Below are 20437 nucleotides of genomic sequence, written 5' to 3'. Positions count from 1 at the left end.
TTGAGTGAGATGGAGCCAGACGCGTAATTTCCATGGGGGTTAGGGGGGGTCATGTCACCTGGAGGTCCACATAAAAAATGGCATTAAATTTGAAGGTAATGCAATTGAAAACTGAAAAGAATATGTTGTTCACGAACATTGAATATGAATATGTAATAAACACCCCTGTGTCTCAGCCGCCAGTGGATCGTTACCTCCGTTTCTCTGCCCGCACCATGCCTCGCCACCGGAACGGCTTATGTCACCTATAGGATTGATGACCCACCCTGAATATCCTGGCCCTGGGCTCATGTTTATAACTGTTTATAAAGGCTGTCAATAGAGTCAATGGGCCAATATCACTTTGGGAATCCAGTCCTTTGCTCAGTGTACCACTTGATGATGAGCATTTTTAACATGCTTGGCTGGGTGTTCATACTGCAGTGATGTGATGGACTGACACACTAGTGGTGCTGTCCTTGGATGGAATTGCCTCCACCCATCTGCTGAACCCGTCCACAATCACTAGCATGTATCGCTTTCCGTATCCTGCTTTTCCCATGTCCACAAAGCCCATCACTAAGTATGTTAACGGTCCTTCAGGGACTGGGATATGTCCTACTGGGACGCACATTGTATTTAATGCTAGCCTCACATTCTGACAGGCTTGCGTCCACCAAGGCTTGCAACTGCGCTGCCCAGAAACCTTGCCTTTTAATTTTCCTTAACAATAAGATATGCACAATGTTGTTGCTGTGCAATGCCTGGAAGTCCTCTATTAAACATTGGATAGTGGTGGCTGGTAACAGCCTTTTAGCTTGCATCCTCAAATAGAACAGTGCCAAATTTGTCAAAAATATGTTTTCAACATTATTGCCAAACTCGCTGTTTTAAGATTTCGCCCTGTCTCTGGCCCTGCGTGGGTGGGGTGGCCCGCCGGGTGGAAGATCCATCATGGAGGGGTTCGGACGGCCCTGGCCGGTGTGGGCAACCTCCTCTCTTGGGCCTCAGACCGGGTGGTCCTTGGCTCTGCTGCGCCGTGGTGGGGCCCTCGTGGGCAGTCCGGGGAACCTTGGGACACTCTGGGCCCTGCTAGGTGAATTGGGGGGTTCGGTTTGGGCTGGGTGGGGGGTCTGCCGCTCCCCGGTCGCCGCGGGTCCGCTCCAGGGTGAGGGAGGGGCTCTTTGTCTATATGGCCCCCCTTAGATCATCCTGCAGTGTCAGGGGGGGCGTGCCGGGTCGCTGCGGTGGGCAGCAGTCCGTCCTGCCGGGGGATGGGCTGGGGGAACATTATTAATTATTATTATTATTATTATTGGTGTTGTTGTTATAATTTTTGTTGTTTGATGTCCTTAAAGTAATGAGTGTTATGTTTCTTATGGTTGTTTGTATTCTGTATTCCCCCACAATTCATTTTCTCCATCCCAACTACATTATTAGTGTTATTTCTGTATACCTTTGTTTTCTTTTTTTTTTTCTCTCCCCCTGTCACCATGGTGATTAATGTCTGTTTTCGTTACGATTGTTGTTTTTGTATCCCCCCCCTTATTTATTTTTTTCCATGGTACTAGAACGGGTGACTTCGGAGCAGCCACACTTTTATAACAATCTATAACAAACTTTTTATAACAAACTTTTATAGCAATCTATAGAGAAATCAGATCAGAGTGTACATTTAAACTTTTTCCTGTATAACTGTTTATAAAGGCTGTCAATAAAGTCAATGGGCTGATACCACTTTGGGAATCCAGCCCTTTGCTCAGTGTACCGCAGACAGTGGTAAGACTTGGAGAAAGCTAAGTACAAAAATTCCTTCAGTTAACCAGTATAAGCCCACACGGGGGGGGGGGGGGGGGTTTAAACTGGTATGTTCACCGGGACTCTGGCCCCAGTGGGTGGCCAGAATTAAGTCCTAGGTTATTAAAAATATTATTGGAAAATGTAGTACCTCTTTAATCCTGTTACATTTCCTTGTGTTTCCTTTTCCATTTAGTCATGTGAAATTGGTGAAATAGAAAAGTAATTACAGTTGTTGATGCCAATTAATATACCCAAAAACAAAATTTTTTACTTTATTTTACATAATGACAGACTTTGCTCCCCAGATTGCAAATGGACATTGCTCCATGCACGTTTCAGGGGTACCCATACCTTCGGTCCGGATTTTCAGAATGAACACGGTTCTGAAATCCATTTGCACATCACTTCAAACCCAGATCCTATACGGATTACGGATCCACAGTGGATCTGAGCCTGAATCTACTCGTATCCAATTAAAATCAATGTAATGTGTTTCAAATCGTAAGCGCTTGGAAGTAGCTCATCTAGCCAAAATGTGGGACAGATACATCTGTAGTGATCCAAAACAAATATTCTGCCTTGTTTTTTTTTTCTTTTTGCTAAACTATAAAGATTATCTTCTATATATTTCGTAAAACTTAAGTATACTAAATGCTTTAGTTGTCCAGTATTTTGACCATGGATTAAACACCATAAATTATTTATTTTATACTATGTCTATTGTTAATTAATGTACATACTGTAGTAATGAATCAACTATCAATACAAAACAAAAATAAGATGTTCTAAACTATCAAAATAAAATAATTACTAAAGAAAGTGAAAACAAAACAAGAACATTTACATAAACATCCGTTTAGGCCTATGGGAATGGAATGGCATGTACACATTGCTTCCTCCAGTTCTGTCACATGCCAGTTGATTGACAATTTGGCCCTGCTAGGAAAAGCAAAGCAATGAAGAAAAGCATTCTTTTTCTTTTACTTGCATATTCAACATTTATTTTCTTATACTTTTACAGATTAATTCTTTTTTATGGCACTCCTATGATTCCATATCCAGGTAGACCCAAAGGTGCAGCGTGCTTAAGATTTAATCACAAAAGGCAAAAATCAAAACCTAAAATTTAGTGGAAAAAAATAGAAGCACTAGAACAATACACTAGAGCGCAAAAACTGGGCATCAACAAGACAACCAGATAACAGGGGGACAAAGCTATGAACAATACAGTCACTCCTCACCGATTTCCGACGAAAAGGTCGCTAAGCGAATTGGTCCATAAGCGAGATAAGCCGCCCCTTACCATTATTTCAGACATACTGAACGAGTAGTGGGTTTGTGTAAACCATATTTAGATATTGTTTTAATGTCTCCATTGCACCATTTCTAACATTTTTAGTATATTTAGAAATGTTTAAGCAATAGTATACTGTATACTGTAATAAATAATGAACTGGTCCCCCTACGTGTTTTCTAAGTTTGAAACACGTGAAAATCTATGAATGAAACTTCAATAAACAAAACACAGAAAAGACAGCAAAGTTACAACAAGCTGGCCGATAAGTGCTAAGGTTAATCATCAGTGGAATTACAAGTAAATGATACACTAACATATACAGTACAGGTATGTATCGTAAATTAGCATCCCTGCAATCCAGTGAATCATCGTTAGCCTCGTTTTGCACATTACAGAAATAAAACAGTGCATAGAAAATAAATATGTCACTGGTAAATATTAACTAAGATATGAAAAAGTAAAAAAAAAGAAAAAAAAACTTGCAGCCATTGTTTTCAAAGATGTTAGAAAAGTAATAGACACAGGAAAACTTTAACCTTGCGCATATCCGTGCTTTTCGCGCCCCTGGAGGTTCCCTATCCCACAATGCGAGCATATAAGCATCAAACTAAAGGTATCGGAATAAAAATTGATCGCATGGGTGCCGTTAGGTCCGATTGCTCGGGTATTGTACTCAGGTATTGCCAATTAATGTTTCTTCCTTCAAAAAAAAAAAAAAAAACTGAAGCCCCAGGTCCAGGTAAACCTGACTTTCCCCTGATCTCTCTCTGACCAGAAGTGGGGAAACGAAGAGTTTGGCTAAATTTTACCTGTGAAAGGGGTTAGAACTGGTGCCAATTGGAATTATAAGCCTTAATTAGCATGGATCTGCACAGGGACACTGGACCTTGCACCGTGTACCTTGTCCAGAGACTTTGGAAAATGGCTGAGTTTTAAGGTATAGGAGTCAACTTTAAGGTATAGGAGTTAACCTTCCTATGGTCTTATGGTCAGCAGTTAAAAATGCTGTTTACCCAGCAAACATGCCCCTTTGGGGCCCGTGTGGGGCCACTGTGGGCTGCCCACATTAAGCAGAGTGGGCCACATTGGGGGCCCACAGTTTGCCCACACTTTGGGCTGGCCTACATATACGTGCCCTGCATTTTTTTTCCTGTTGCGAAAGGTACCTCAGGAGGTATTCAGGAGGAAGATGATGGTGCCACATCCTGCCAAATGACAGAACCATCATCTGCAGACCCTGGGGTACTGTAAGTGTTTGATGCTGGTGCAGTGTAATAATTTATGTTTCTGAGAAAGAGGAGTAAAGTGTTAGTAAAGATCCTTATCTTTTCACATTAATTGTGGCCGGCAATAAAAAGAAGCGCTGTGAAGTGTGTGGACCCAAGATGGACAGAAAAACACAATATACATGCACCCAGTGCAAGAAGTACATTTGCAATACACACACGTTGAAACTCTGCCCCTCATATGTGGTTTAGTCTGGCATGAAAATAGCCATGTTCGATGGGACTAATGTGTTGTTTAGACAGATGTGTAAACTAACCAGAATAGGTTACATTTCTAATGAAATTCAAATAAATAATACATTATAGTTTTGGAAAAACTTGCTTCATTTCTAAATGTGTTCATTATTTTCCAGTTATGCCTGTTTTATGGTGCATTTCCTTATTTTGTTATATTTTAATAATAAAAAAAAGAGTTGCATTTCTATTCATAAATGTGATTTAACAAAGGTAAAGGGAACAAAAGTAACATGTTTTGTTTATATTACTTGCAAACGGGATGAAGTAAACATCTGCTGAGAATTTTAACAAAAAAGTTTTGAATATGTTGAATTAAAAGCCCCAAAATGCAATGGGTCCACCAGACCCAGCAGGACTCCCTGTGTAACCAAAAAACGAGGGCCCTAACAGAGTTAAACTATAGCTTTGGAACAGAACTTAAGATCAAGTTAGAAGTTAAATTAAGTTAAGTCAACTTGCCAGGCTGATCTGTCTTTATGAAATACCATCATGCCTTTAATTTCTAATGAAATCTGAAACACAAAACTTGTATACTGTATTTCCTATTCACAAAATATTCTGTAATTTGGTCTTTATGATTAAATTCAACATTTGATTTTGTACTCCTTCTTATAGGGTCTAATTGCATATGAACATTACATACTGTACCTATGACTGCTCTGCAGACCAGCATCTCCCCAAAGACCATCTTCTGGCCACAACTGCTGGGCCAGTGGGGTGGTTATCATACACACAAGGATGCGTCTTGTGTTGGCAGATGGGTTGGGACCCCCAGTTGTTGCCAGATACTTTACCTAAATTGAGGTAATAATATATTAGTGTATTCACAAGACAGCAGCAATCTATAATGGAAAATGTAATAAACTTGTGATAGAACATGGCATAGAATATATATAGGTGTACTGTACAATAAAGGTATCTAGAGACAAGAAAATGCTAAGAAAAACATAAAAGTACTGTACATATACCGTTTATATTGTCTATTTACAAGATGAATCGTGTCTGAGCACCTACATCAATATTGTTTTATATGATACGAAACACTGTATGTAGATCAGTGTTTTCCCCTACCATTATATTAGGGGGGTCTAAACCCCTCCTCACTTCTGCATACTGTTAGGGCCGCGATATACTTCATGTGAGGCAACAGAGAAACTAGATTAGTGGCAGAGCAGAGTACGATGTGGAGCCTTATGTTAAGTTATTAAGTTATTTACACAACAGCTTGTCATTTTTGTCTCTACACGGTCGCGCACTTAGAATTCTCTTCTGCTCTCTGTATCGCGCATGGCGGAGTTCCGCCCTGATGCGCGCGCACACACAGGTGAATACACTCCCACCAACGGACAGAGGGCACGCGTCGGAAAATATGTCGCGTCAAACACCTGAAAAGCAGACAAAATATACTGCAGTGACAAAAGCTGCACACTTTGTGGATAATTGTCATAAAAAGATGTTCTGGTGTTTAGTTCAGTTGTTATATTGACAGCTGTCATTAAAAGAAACACATGAACACCATGAATCCTGTCGGTGTCTGTCTGCGCCCCCCCCCCCCCCCCCACTGTATGTAGATGTTATACGTATGACCAACACTACACATCAAAAATAAAAAGATAATGTGAAAGAAATTCATAACGATTTACTTGTGAGACTAACTGCTTATGCGGAGATTGATTAGCTTCGTTTAATTTTAGAAAGTGTCTTTCCAATAAATGTACAGGAACATATATACTTAAGATAGCGTAAATCATTACCTCTGCGCATCAATATAGATGTGCATATATAAAGGAACGTTTAATATTACATCTTATACTACGGGACCGTTGAATGCTTGAATCTGATTGGCTGACGAACGTTCTGAGGTGTGCAATTATTTTCAGGGAAACGCACGGCGAACGTAGTTCCAGGCAGCTCTCTTGACCGTATTACAGTTCCATATCACTTCGCATAGTTAACTTTAATAACGGAAATTAGCATACAGTACCTATACAGCACACAGGACTAACAAAAACAACAACATGACAGACGATTTTCCGAAAGTAAATTTTAATATTTACGGTGAATATGAAACTTTCAACAACTGGGCTGCAGCAGTATTAGACAGTCCAGATGAAAAACAACATAAACGGAAGCGGACATCAAAGGCAGCCAGCAACAACAAAAGACATAAAACGGTCAGCGAAGAACAGCTAGACATACTCGAGGGAGAAAAACACGAAGAAAACACCAAAAAAACAACAGCTAATGACGTTTTGGAACTAGCAAAAGAGTCGTTGGATTAGATGCGGAAGAAATAATCCTACTCACAACAGCGATTTAAGTAGAAAAACCGGACGAATCCCTTGAAATATATAATCTGATCGATGTCTTGAGGTGTGGCAACCGTAGTATAAGCGGCTCCGCTTCGCGTCGTGGCCGCATTACCACCTCGGGTGTGCATTATTTTTCTAATAATTCAACGGCCCGTCGTCAATTATTCCTTACTTACCTTATATTTAAGTATAACCTATATTTAGCCGATCAAGCGGATACGTATTGAACTGACAAGAACGGAGCAATTTAACATTCATTGTGGTTTTCAACAACTCAAAATGTGGTTAAACTGAATGCGGTTAAACATGTAAATTAACGTAACATTTATACTCACAGGGAGTGCCTTTAAATGTTGCTATCAAGGGATGAACAATAATTGCTTTAATTAGCTTTCACTGTCGTTGTCGCTTTCTCTCATAACGGTCGAAACACCTGTCTCGAGATCGCGAGCTTCCCGCTGCACTCAAACGCCCGGCGCGTGTCCCCCATCCATCCATAGCACACTTGAAGAATGACTCAGGCGCGCTTTGGGGTTTTGTTCTGTTCTTCTTTACTCTGCAAATATACAGGTATAGCGGCACATTGCCGTGAGCACGTCTCCGTCCCGCTTCTCGCTTCTCAACAATATAAGTCTGCTGCGTTGAAACGGCTGACAGACACTCACTGACAGGACAGACTCCAACTAGCGGCAAAACTGAATAACAACGCCTGCTTGCTGTCTATCTAAACTCACACTGCTGTCGCCTGTATACACAACACTGGAGCACAGATATATGAAAATAAACCAAACATAAAAGTATTTTGTGCCAAAACATCACTATACAAAGAATAACATGAACTTTATCCATGAACATAGGACAATAAAATAAAATATGTAAGGGGGGTGCCTCTTTCCAGGTCCTGTGACAGTCACTATCCTTACACATCCATCCAGCTTCTGTACCCTCGTGTCCTATTCAGGGACGCTGGGGGTTCAGAGCCTATTGCAGAAGCTAAGGCACAGGGCAGGGAATGTGTCTCCAGTGACCACACAAAATAAATGGCAGGGCCAGAACACTCTCTATGACGGGATTGTTGTCTAACCCACAGCCAAAGTGAGGCACACAGCTTTAGATATAATAATAATAACTGTTATTATTATTGATAATAATTAATTAATCATCATCATCAACAACAATAATTATTATTATTGATGTTGCTGTTGATAATAATAAATTATTAATAATAATTTTCATTAATCAGTAATAATAATTAATAATAATTACTTGCCTTGGTGACTGTGTGCAGTTCTAAAAGGGGCTGTCAAACAAAACTGCAGCAGGCCTTGCATGGGCTTACTCACAGGGGGGCCAGGGGCTGGCCCACAGAAAACCCACATGGGGGCCCCAAAGGGCAAAACTGCTGCGGGCCCCACGTGGGCTAACCCGCATGGGCCCCATGTGGGATTAGTGTGGGTTTGCCCTGCCCACACTGACCCACAGTAAACCCACACCTGCCCATGCGGGACCCAAATGGGCATGTTTTCTGGGTAAATGCATAAAAGTGCCACATAGATTTGTGTACTGCATCAAGGCTTTTTAACTTTGTCAGGAACCTCTATTTAAATAAAATTTAAAAAACAATAATAATAAATTAACTAAATTATAAATGCTGTGGTCAAGATATTATCCACTCTGGTGTTAGGGTCGGCACCGACCCGTTTGTAAGTTTAAAATGCATAAAAGCACCACACAAATTTGTGTACTGCATCAAGGCTTTTTACATTTCTAAGGAACCTCTATTTAAACAAAACAAACAAAAAAAAAATCACTAAATTATAAATGCTCTGATCAAGATTACAACAGCTCTGGTACGTGTTTTTAAGTTTAAAATGCATAAAAGCACCACATAAATTTGTGCATTGCACCAGGAACCTCTATTTAAACAAAATAAATAAATAAAAACTTTCACTAGGCAAGGCATGCCCAGACATGAAAGGCAAGATAAGACTAATTCAGTTTATTTAATATACTTGAGGCTTATTTTATCATTATTTTTTTATTGAAAACGAGAGGTATACTGTCAAAAGATAGGTCCAGAAATCCACACCAAAAATATTAAAACCAATCTTTTTATGGATAAGGAAGCCTAACAAAGGAACCAAGAGGTAAGAAACAAATTCATCAGATGATAAATAATTGTTTTGAGGGTATTTTATGGCTGATTTAAGACATGGGTCGGCACACAAGAGATGCGTACAGAAAGCTAACACAGGACAAAAGTACTGTATGTCTAGCCAGTCTCCTGCTATCTGCCAGCAAACTGCTTTTTATGCAAAATGTCTGGTTATGATGCGATGCAGCCATGAATGCAGGAGTGGAGCAGAGACGAGCGCCCCATTTGAAAAGTAACGAAGGAAAACAAAACTTTTGCCAGTAATTTACTATAAATTCTACAGTATAATTTACAGTGCAGGAGACAACTGACACTTTAAATCAAATTTTGTATTTCAGATTCACAGAACCTAGAACTGCCAGATACTGGCACCGTGCACTTTGTCCAGAGACTTCAGGGAAAAGCCGCGTTGGATGGTATAGGAGTCAAATTGCTAGCAACGGAGTTGCTTAACAAAAACATATTTTATTTATAATGTACGAAGCATTAATCAGAATACTAATTCGTATTTCTAATATGTGTCGACAAGACTTTAAAGTAATTTTTAAGTCTCCAAGTAAAAAAGCACAGATGTGACATAAATATAAATTTGAGTGAAAGGAAAGCCAGGAGGCAACTGAAAGCTGATAGAAAATTTTGTATTTCAGATTCAGAGAACATAGAATTGCCAGATGACCAGAGTCATCCTACATATGCAATGGTCATCTTGAAGCAGGTATAATTATACACATTTATATCTGTCTATAAAGAAATCAGATCATTTACATTTAAACATGTACATTTAAACTTTTTCTGTATAACTGTTTATAAAGGCTGTCAATAAAGTCAATGGGCCGATACCACTTTGGGAATCCATCCCTTTGCTCAGTGTACCACTTGATGATGAGCATTGTTAATATGGTTGGCTGGGTGTTAATACTGCAGTGATGTGATGGACTGACACACTAGTGGTGCTGTAGTGATAATCCACTCCTATGTTGCAGGATGCTGAGGAGGCCAGGGTGGTGGTGTGTCAGCAGTGAGTACCAGTATCTGATTTAATAAAACTGATGCTTAGGCAGGAAACTCAAAGAGAGCTGATGCATTATCTGTGTAGTTTCTGAGCATTTAAACCTGTATTTTGTGCATGCTTTGTATTGTAGGATGCATACTTATACCTGGTGGCAGTTGGTTGCACATGGCTGGATCATCGGTGCCTCTGCCATCATCCTCATTGCAGTCGTCCGGCTGGGGTACATGAAGTGCTTCATTGCGTCTATACACTTCCCCTCAGCGCTTGGTCTGACGGGTCCCCACCAGAACTTCACGGTTAAGAGCTGCAGAAGGGTGGAGCTTGATGACCAGTTCAGATATATATTCCCAGTAGCCTTTAGAGATTTCCACTTGTTAACCAGTTGACAACTGCCAGGGGCACTTTTAGAATAATTGCCCTGAACATTGCGAGGATCACTGGCAGTACAATACTGGTTAACTTAGTTCCTTGATCCAATTATTAGTTTCACCTGTTCACTGGTTTCTTGCACCAATTCTTGTGCGTTCTACCTGATTGGTTAATTGTTTCATCTCACTCCTCCTGCTTCGTTACCCGGCTCGGTTTGTGTATTTATGTTCCTGAGTTGGTCATTATGTAACAAGGTTAGAAGCTACTGTGTTGTATTATGAGTTTGCTATGTTCCCTTGCCTCTTCCTACTCTCCATGTTGCCTTAACAATACGCTAGAACAGAGAGAGAACTTGGCAAAAACAAGACAACCAGATAACAGGGGGACAAAGCTACAGAATGAACAATACAGTCACTGCTCATCGATTTCCGTTCCTACAAAAAGGTCGCTAAGCGAATTGGTTCATAAGCGAGGAGCCGCCCCTTACCGTTGTTTCAGGCATACTGAACGAGTAGTGGGTTTGTGTAAACCATCTTTAGATATTATTTTAATGTCATGTTTGCACCATTCATAACATTAGTATATTTATAAATGTTTATACAGTAGTGTACTATTCCTCCTACGTGTTTTCTCTGTATGTGACAGGTGAAAATCTATGAGTGAAATTGCAATAAACAAAACAGAAAAGACTCAGGAGATCTCTAATCTGGTATAGCAAAGTTACAACAAGCTGGTCGATAAGTGCTAAGGTTAATCATCAGCGGAAATACAAGTAAACGATACACTAACATATGCAGGTATGTATCGTAATTTAGCATCCCTGCAATCCAGTGAATCATTGGTAGTCTTGTTTTGCACATTACCAAAATAAAACAGCGCATAGAAAATAAGTCACTTGTAAATATTAACTAAGATATGGAAAAGTAAAAAAAAAACAAAAACTTGCAGCCATTGCTTTTGAAAATGTTACAAAAGTAAAAGACACAGGAAAACTTTAACCTTGCGCATGTCTGTGGTTTACAGTATGTGCCCCTGGAGGTTCCCTGTCCCACAATGTGAGCATAAGCATCAAACTAAAGGTATCGGAATAAAAATTGATTGCATGGGCACCGTTAGTTCTGTTTCGCTTTCCAAAAGTATATCCTATGTCATAATTACAACCATCGGTTTCTGGTATTTGGTGCCCTTGTAAGTAACAGCCGGTTAGATGCCTGCCAATCTAACAGCTTCCGGGTTCCAAGGCTGTACAAGTAGATATCAAACTCACCAGCTTGCTGCATTTGAAGATTTGGTGTGAAGAGACTGCCGGCCTGAAGATACGCTTGCAGAAGCTGATGCCTCTCAGCCAAAGTATTATTCAGGTTTTTGAAGTTATGCAGCTTCTTTGTACACTGCTTGAAAAATGTGTGCTTGCTTGCGAAACGCAAAATCCACAACCAAATGAGTGGACCAAAATGCAGTATGAGCTCTGGATAGTGCAGTAAGAAATGATGCTTCGGTTTCAGTGCTGTATCTGGAAACAGTGAGGCTCTTGACTCAATATACTGTTCAATGAAAACTCTCAGACATGCTACCTGATTAGCATGTGCTTTTGGGGCTGTCACCATATCAACTATCTCTCATCGCTGGAGGCAAAACTGCCAAATCTCATCCTCCAGTGGATTTTTAATATGATCACCAATCATATAAGCAGTGGGAGTAATCAGAGCAAACACCAATTCTGAGCTACATTACATTACCCCCCAATGTTTCACTATCTGCCCGCACTTCACATTATTGTTAACTTATTCGCTTATTGTTGGTAATTTGTTTCCAGTTAAGTCTCGGATTGACTACAAAATGCTGCTATTAACTTATAAAACACTGAACTTGTTGCATATTGTCTGACTAGAGGGTTGATAATATATTTGTCCTTCAACGTAGTGATAAACTACAACACTAATAAAGGTGGATATTCATACATAGCTAGCATTAAATACTGTAGCTAACAGAAACTTTGAGGCTATCATAAGGTGCAAATACATACTCAATTGATTACATTGTGTTGATTACATTGTAATGATTTCATCATGAATATTTGGCATACTTTTTAATAACATCATAATGATTATGTTCTACATTGTATAGTCCTAAATAGTATTCCATATATTTCCTCTCTTTGGGACTCCAGAGTCCCACACACAATCCTGTCCATCTAGCCTAGGAAGGAGGGCGAAAACCCTAAGATCTAGGGAAATTCCACCCCCAGCCCGCCAAGGGCACGGCCCCCCTTCAGGGTTCATGACTGGCATGGCTCACAAACTACCAGCACTCAGAGTCAAACATCTGCAGCACAGGGAGTACATCAGCAAATAGAGGGGAGGATCGCCATGTAATAAACTCCCCAGGATACATTGCATACAGTATCTTGTCTACATAATCCACCAGAACTACATCACCTACACAATCTCAATACATAAACATATATGTCTAATACAAGGATAACTGAAAGGTTAACTGATAGCACTGTAGACCACTATAATAGACACTCTGTTGTGAGCAGGAAAGTCTCAGATGTCATGGGAGGCAAGCATGCTTCAGCATTTCCAGCATCGAGCAATCACGACTGGTACGGCTGAATTTCAGCTGTGGGCAGGAGCATGTCTAAGCCGTCTATGTCGCCATCCATTTCCGTGTTGGTCCAGGAGGTTGCCGCTCCAAACAGTCTTGCCACCACTTTAGACATTGCAGCTATTGTTGCCAGCCGAGACAGTGCTCTCTCCACTAGGGAGTGAACTAGAGGAACTACACCACAAAGGATTAGTAACAGAGCAAGAATGAGCACAGCACCCACACAGAGTGTTTTCATAAGGGCTTGTTTCCAACTACCCCACATAGTATACCACCAGTCAAACATCCCTTCATGTTGCCATCTCATCCTGTATACCCTGCAGCTTCCTCATAGCCTCGGTAAACCACCTATCCGGCATAAACGTGCAGCACTGATCCCCAAACAGCATGCACACTCCCCCTTTTTCCGCCAGAAGCCAATCCAGGGCTATCCTGTTCTGCCATGCCATCAGACTGGTGGCCTGAAGCTGTTCCCCCAGAGATGCCACTGCTTCCCGGGTATAGTTGGTAAACCTCTGCTGATTACAGTACAGATAATTTATCCACTCCACATTTTTATTAACAGTAGGCCAAATGAATATTGATTCGAACCCTACAGCTATCTCATTTCTTGCCTTATATTTGTCTGGAATGCCTCTTGGCTGGCCTATAGCATCTAGGTATACATTGGGATCGTCTTCGTATTTCGCAACAGACCTGTGGGACCTAGAGGGCTGTTTTTCAGAGTATATATCCACCTGGCTAGCTAGCATCACCCTAGTGCAGAGGGCTCCCCAATCATTGGGGAGAGTAGGCCTCAATCCTCCTGCCTGACCACACAGCCACCACGTATCTGCCAGAGGCACACTCTGGTTCTCTAGTGCATCCAGCGGAATACTCGATACTTCTCCATTCTGCACTTGGTTGCCTTTCACATCCCAAACAGTTCCACAGTTTCCCCAGAAGATGGCTACCTCCTCTGTCCCATTATTCTTAAAATACTCATGAGTATAAGACTTTTGAAAAAATTCAATTTCTGCCCTACGATATCTCGCTATCCCCCTTCCCTTGGCCTAAACTGCCCACAATGCTTTTCCATCCTGTATGCATTAATAGCTTAGTGACTCTCCCCACAAAGGCAGGTCCATTATCAGAACTTATTTCAGTTGGTATCCCAAACCTCAGTATCACCTCTCAGAACAGGAATTTCACCACTGTCATCACCCCCTTGTCCTTGGATGGAATTGCCTCCACCCATCTGCTGAACCCGTCCACAATCACTAGCATGTATCGCTTTCCGTATCCTGCTTTTCCCATGTCCACAAAGTCCATCACTAAGTATGTGAACGGTCCTTCAGGGACTGGGATATGTCCTACTGGGACGCACATTGTATTTAATGCTCACCTCACATTCTGACAGGCTTGCGTCCACCAAGGCTTGCAACTGCGCTGCCCAGAAACCTTGCCTTTTAATTTTCCTTAACAATAAGATATGCTCAATGTTGTTGCTGTGCAATGCCTGGAAGTCCTCTATTAAACATTGGACAGTGGTGGCTGGTAACAGCCTTTTAGCTTGCATCCTCAAATAGAACAGTGCCAAATTTGTCAAAAATATGTTTTCAACATTACTGCCAAACGTCGCTGTTTTAAGATTTCGCCTTTCCCGCCAGAGTTAACTGTGCACACGCAGTACGGATCATGCGCTTTCTCCTACAAACCCATAAATATACGCCGCCACGAGTTAATCACTCTAATTAATTTAATTATTTGACAGTATAATGAAGCAAGTATATATAAGAAGGCTACCTAATGGGAAACTTACGTACAGGAACGGTTATAAATCGGATGAACCTTTTATCACTGTGTTTCAAGAGATCACTGTGTTTTGTGTGCAGCTCCAATGGCGATTCTAAATTTTATCCCGTCCGGTAATTTTCGGCTGGTCATGTGCAGCACAGGCTTGGCCATTGCGGCCGCTGGTACCGTGCACCTTGTCCGGAGACTTTGGAGAAGGGCCGAGTTTGAAGGTATAGGAGTCAAATTGTTAGCAACGAAGTTGCTTAAGAAAAACGTATATTTTATTTATAATGTACGAAACATTAATAAGAATACTAATTGTGTGTTGACAAGACTTTAAAGTAATTTTTAAGTCTCCAAGTAAAAAAGCACAGATGTGACATAAATATAAATCTGAGTGAAAGGAAAGCCAGGAGGCAACTGAAACTTTTGTATTTCAGATTCAGAGAACATAGAATTGCCAGATGACCAGAGTCATCCTACATATGCAATGGTCATCTTGGAGCAGGTATAATTATACTCATTTATAGCAATCTATAGAGAAATCAGATCAGAGTGTACATTTAAACTTTTTCTGTATAACTGTTTATAAAGGCTGTCAATAAAGTCAATGGGCCGATACCACTTTGGGAATCCAGCCCTTTGCTCAGTGTACCACATGGTGGTGAGCATTTTTAATATGGTTGGCTGGGTGTTAATACTGCAGTGATGTGATGGACTGAAACACTAATGGTGCTGTAGTGATAATCGACTCCTATGTTGCAGGATGCTGAGGAGGCCAGGGTGGTGGCGTGTCAGCAGTGAGTACCAGTATCTGATCTAATAAAAATGATCTTTAGGCAGGAAACTCAGCAGGACGTCTCAGCAGGCGGAAGTCACTGTACTCACACCCACTGAGTAGCAAAAAAGACTGATGGGCAGCGTTAGCGTTTGATTTGAATGCCACAAAGAACACATGTAAAATGGGAAAGAGCTGTCGTGCGATTGATTGTACAAATAGATTTAACACGAAATAGGAGCTGTCTTTTTAGAGATTGGAAAAAACTAAATAAGTTAGTATAGCACGTGGATCGGTCACGCATGGCCGATACCCGATCCGTCAAATAGATCTGGATCGGCGCCGATACCGATCCGAATATCGGATCGGTGCACCTCTACCAACTACAGAGCAGCAGGTTGCGTAAGAAACTGTGTAAAGTAGTATTGTTACATGGATACTACATACTAGACACCGCCTCCATCTGTCTTCCCACTCCCACCCTACAGGAAAGACACAGCTTCTGGACTGACACCTGTATATGCAGTATTAGTTCATTGTCTGTAGATCTTTTTCCAAAGTTATAGAAGCAGGCTGTTGGTGGGTTACAGCGACCCCCACCCCACAGGAAAGACACAGCTTCTGTACTGACACTTGTATATATTGCAGTTCATTCTCTATAGTTCTTGACATATCTATACAAGTTGCCTGTGTGTATACGGACCTGCCCTGTCTATAGTTCTTTTTCCAAATAAGCAGGTAAATGGATGTTCATCTTTCATATTAAGTGTAAAAAAAAAAAAAGTATCTTCCTTGTCTGGAAAATGTATTGTGTATAGTTCGTTGTCTATAGTTCTCTACAAATCTATACAAATGCCCGTTGCTTTGGATAAAAGCGTCTGCTAAATGCATAAATGTAAATGTATGAGTGGTAACGCTACGTACGGGGCTTATCATGGAGATTGCCAGGGTTTTTTAATTAACGTTGCTGGCCTTTTTTTGTGGTGTTTGTATTTGCATTGTTCTGCATGTAGTAGGAGTGTAATTTTTTATTTCGAATGGAAAAAATACATATATGCGCATTACATTTTGAACATAAAATTAGGCTATGTTAACAAAAATCGCTTCGCTATCATTTTACTCGCGGCTCGGTCGTAAATACATGTCTGACATTTATAAGGAACCAAGAAAATAAAAATCGCTTCTCAAATTTGCGAATTTATACTTCTTTGATTCTCTAAGCCACCTCGGCCCTGATAGACGTTCATTCATTTAAAAGGAGCTCTACCCCGTCTCAAGATGGCGGCTCTGTTGACGCATACGCTCCCATAGACGGCTGTTTTCAACGCGACATCTAGTGTTTATATCTATGCTGGCGACGACAAGACTGTGGGCGGAGCTGAAGACGCAGCCGGCGAATGGCGACGAGGGCGGGAAGTCCGAAGAATCTGCCAGGACCTCCTGCAAACACTTACGGCACGTAACAATTGCAGTCATCCGGCTGGGGTACATGCAGCGCTTCATTGCGTCGCTAGGCTTCCCCTCAGCGCTTGCTCTGACGGGTCCCTACCGGAACCTCTTGGTGAAGAGCTGTAGAAGGGTGGAGCCTGATGAGCAGTTCAGAGGCAAACTGCCAGTAGCCATTGATCGCTTAAGATTTCCACTTAACCAGTTGACAGCTGCCAGGGGCAATTTTAGAATTATAGCACTGAGCATTGCAAGGATCACTGGCAGTTCAATACAGGAAATGGTGGCTAAGAAGATCCTCTCCAGAAGACGCTGACTGGGATGGAGCGGTCACAATTCGGAGACTTCGGAGAATGGCCGAGTTTTAAGGTATAGGAGTCAACTTGTTAGCAACGAAGTTACTGGACATAAACGTACATTTAATTTAAAATGCATGAAACATTAACCAGATAACTAATTCGTAAATTACTGTTTTATCATTTTACAATTCGTAACTGTAGTTTGCAATGCATCATGGGTAAATAAATAAATAAATAAACCTTACGGTATTTTAAAGTATATTTCACAATGACTGATTGCAAATTGACATTGAGTGTAATTCCAAACGGGGATACGTTTTAACTGTAATTATATATACATTTTACAGTAAAATTGTGCTCCGCTTCACGTTTTGAATTTGCGCGGGTTAACCTTCCTATGGTCGGCAGTTAAAAATGCCGTTTAAATGCATGAAAGCGCCATTTCTCACGAACCTCTATTTAAACAAAACAAACAAACAAAAAAATCACTAAATAATAAATGCTCTGATCAAGATTACAACAGCTCTGGTACGTGTTTTTAAGTTTAAAATGCATAAAAGCACCACATAAATTTGTGCATTGCACCAGGAACCTCTATTTAAAGAAAATAAATAAATAAAAACTTTCACTAGGCAAGGCATGCCCAGACATGAAAGGCAAGATAAGACTAATTCAGTTTATTTAATATACTTGAGGCTTATTTTATCATTATTTTTTATTGAAAAGGATAGGTATGCTTTCAAAAGAAAGGTCCAGAAAGCCACACCAAAAATATTAAAACCAATCTTTTCATGGATAAGGAAGCCTAACAAGGGAACCAAGAGGTAAGAAACAAATTTATCGGATGATTAATAATTGTTTTGAGGGTATTTTATGGCTGATTTAAGACACGGGTCGGCAGTACATAAAGCTAACACAGGACGAAAGTACTGTATGTCTAACTAGTCTCCTGCTACCTGCCAGCAAACTGCTTTTTATGCAAAATGTCTGGTTATGACGCGATGCAGCCATGAACGCAGGAGCGGAGCAGAGACGAGCGCCCCATTTGAAAAGTAAGGAAGGAAAACAAAACCTTTTTGTCAGTAATTTACTGTAAATGGTACAGTATATATATTGTTTTTTTACAGTGCAGGAGACAACTGACACTAAATCAAATTTTGTATTTCTGATTCACAGGACCTAGAACTGCCAGATACTGGTAACGATGCACTTTGTCCAGAGACTTCAAAGAAGGGCCAAGTTGGAAGGTATAGGAGTCAAATTGCTAGCAACGAAGTTGCTTAACAAAAACATATGTTTTGTCTATACTGTACGAAACATTAATCAGAATACTAATTCGTATTTCTAATATGTGTCAACAAGACCTTAAAGTAATTTTTAAGTCTCCAAGTAAAAAAAGCACAGATGTGACATAAATATAAATCTGAGTGAAAGGAAAGCCAGGAGGCAACTGAAACTTCACAGCAAATTTTGTATTTCAGATTCGTAGAACGTAGGAGCAATACTTTTCCCTGGTGGGAGTTGGCTATAGGCGGCTGCATCAGTGGCATTGCCATCGTTGTCATTGTTGCAGTCACCCGGCGGGAGTACTTAAATGCGTGTTTACGCTTCCACTCAGCGTGTCTTCTGATGGGTCCCCATCACTGAAGATTTCCACCTCAGAACCAGTCGACAGCTGTGTTTTAGAATTTTACAATGGGTTAGAAGTTACTGTGTTACTGAGTTTGCTATGTTCCCTTGCCTCTTCCTGTTCTCTGTGTTGCCTTGTTGGACCTTGTTTCTTTGTTATTTTATGTGGTCAGTCTTTGTTTTCCCCATTTTGCTTTTTAACCACTCATGGTCCTTTCCTTTGTAAGTTTACCCAGTGTATTGGTGCGTTCCATTTGCCCTGGGAACTCGGATTCCGAGTTGGATTCCGAGTTTCAAAGCCGGAAGTGACGACATGCGCGCTCCCGTTTCTCGGAGATCCGAGAATGATCTCGGATAACGCAGAGGATCCCGAGTTCAGAATCGAAGATGGCTGCGCCCTTTATCAACAGAAGGGAAAGTTGTAGTTTTATCCTGTTTAAGCACTACTTCTCATTTCTGGCTCATTAAATCGGTCGCACACACTATACCGTCCAACTTATCTGTGGACGTGTTGCTACGGAGTTTTATACGTGAAGCACCGCGCGTAATGTGTTATCAAGTGATATGGCTAACAATGGCTACCAATTAACCGGTCTAGAATTGGATTTCATGATTAGTCGGATTATTTGTCGGATTTAAGGTAGTTCGGGCTAATTGTAAGTGAACGAAAATAAAGGCCATTTAAACTGAGGTACCTTAAATCCGACAAGTTGTCCGGCTAAGCAAAAAATCTTGCTTTTTCATATGGGTCGATGGTATTGCTACTTCTTTGGCAAATGGAACGTATCCAACTCGGTTTTTCCGAGTTTTTACCGGATGTGACGTAATCTCGGATTCCGAAAATCGGAATCCGAGGCAAATGGAATGCACGATATTTTAGTTTCCCTAATAAACACCCCTGTGTCTCAGCCGCCAGTGGATCGTTACCTCCTTTTCTCTGCCCGCACCATGCCTCGCCACCGGAACGGCTTATGTCACCTATAGGATTGACCCACCCTGAATGTCCTGGTCCTGGGTTGAACTGCTGCATGTGTGGGTCTTTACATGAAATGAAGCTGGAGGGCAGATATTTTGTGCCAGTATAACTATGCATGTGACAAAATCTTGAAGTACTGTAGTTTAATCTTTGAGTATTTTGGCTCATTACTTCACAGCAAATGGTCAGGCAGACAGTGGTAAGACTTGGAGAAAGCTAAGTACAAAAATCTTCTGTTAACCAGAATAAGCCTACAGGCACGTGGGGGGGCAGAATTGTCTTAGGCTATTAAAAATGTAAGACAATTTAGGACCTCTTTAATCCTGTTACATTTCCTTTTCCATTTAATCATGTAAAACTGGTAAAAGAAGTCTAATTACAGTTGTTGATCTCTGCCCAAGGTGCAGCGTTTATAACCAAAGGCAGAAATCAAAACCTAAAATTTAGTGGGGGGGAAAACAGAAGCATCCGTCCAA

The 20437-nt window shown here is 40.9% G+C and overlaps 3 long non-coding RNA genes across 4 annotated transcripts; 2 read left to right on the top strand and 1 right to left on the bottom strand.

The window, feature by feature from the left end:
- Positions 1-267: 267 nt before the first annotated feature.
- Positions 268-7566, bottom strand: LOC140578639 (uncharacterized). Its single transcript, XR_011982910.1, has 3 exons — positions 7247-7566; positions 5248-5393; positions 268-1258 (listed from the first exon to the last, which is right to left on the bottom strand). It is a non-coding gene; the product is annotated as an uncharacterized lncRNA (long non-coding RNA).
- Positions 7567-8250: 684 nt separating this feature from the next.
- Positions 8251-10971, top strand: LOC111835852 (uncharacterized). Its single transcript, XR_011982908.1, has 5 exons — positions 8251-9058; positions 9405-9482; positions 9714-9781; positions 10050-10084; positions 10209-10971. It is a non-coding gene; the product is annotated as an uncharacterized lncRNA (long non-coding RNA).
- Positions 10972-16823: 5852 nt separating this feature from the next.
- On the top strand, positions 16824-19896 carry LOC140588225 (uncharacterized). Of its 2 annotated transcripts, XR_011989570.1 has the most exons (3): positions 16871-18408; positions 18533-18603; positions 18838-19896. It is a non-coding gene; the product is annotated as an uncharacterized lncRNA (long non-coding RNA). The 2 variants fall into 2 exon arrangements; XR_011989568.1 differs by having other exon boundaries at positions 16824-18603.
- Positions 19897-20437: the final 541 nt, after the last annotated feature.

This window comes from Paramormyrops kingsleyae, chromosome 1 (genome assembly GCF_048594095.1).
Source record: "Paramormyrops kingsleyae isolate MSU_618 chromosome 1, PKINGS_0.4, whole genome shotgun sequence".
Classification (NCBI taxonomy): domain Eukaryota; kingdom Metazoa; phylum Chordata; class Actinopteri; order Osteoglossiformes; family Mormyridae; genus Paramormyrops; species Paramormyrops kingsleyae.
The sequence above is the reverse complement of the archived record's forward strand: the minus strand, read 5'-3'. Positions and strand labels throughout refer to the sequence as shown.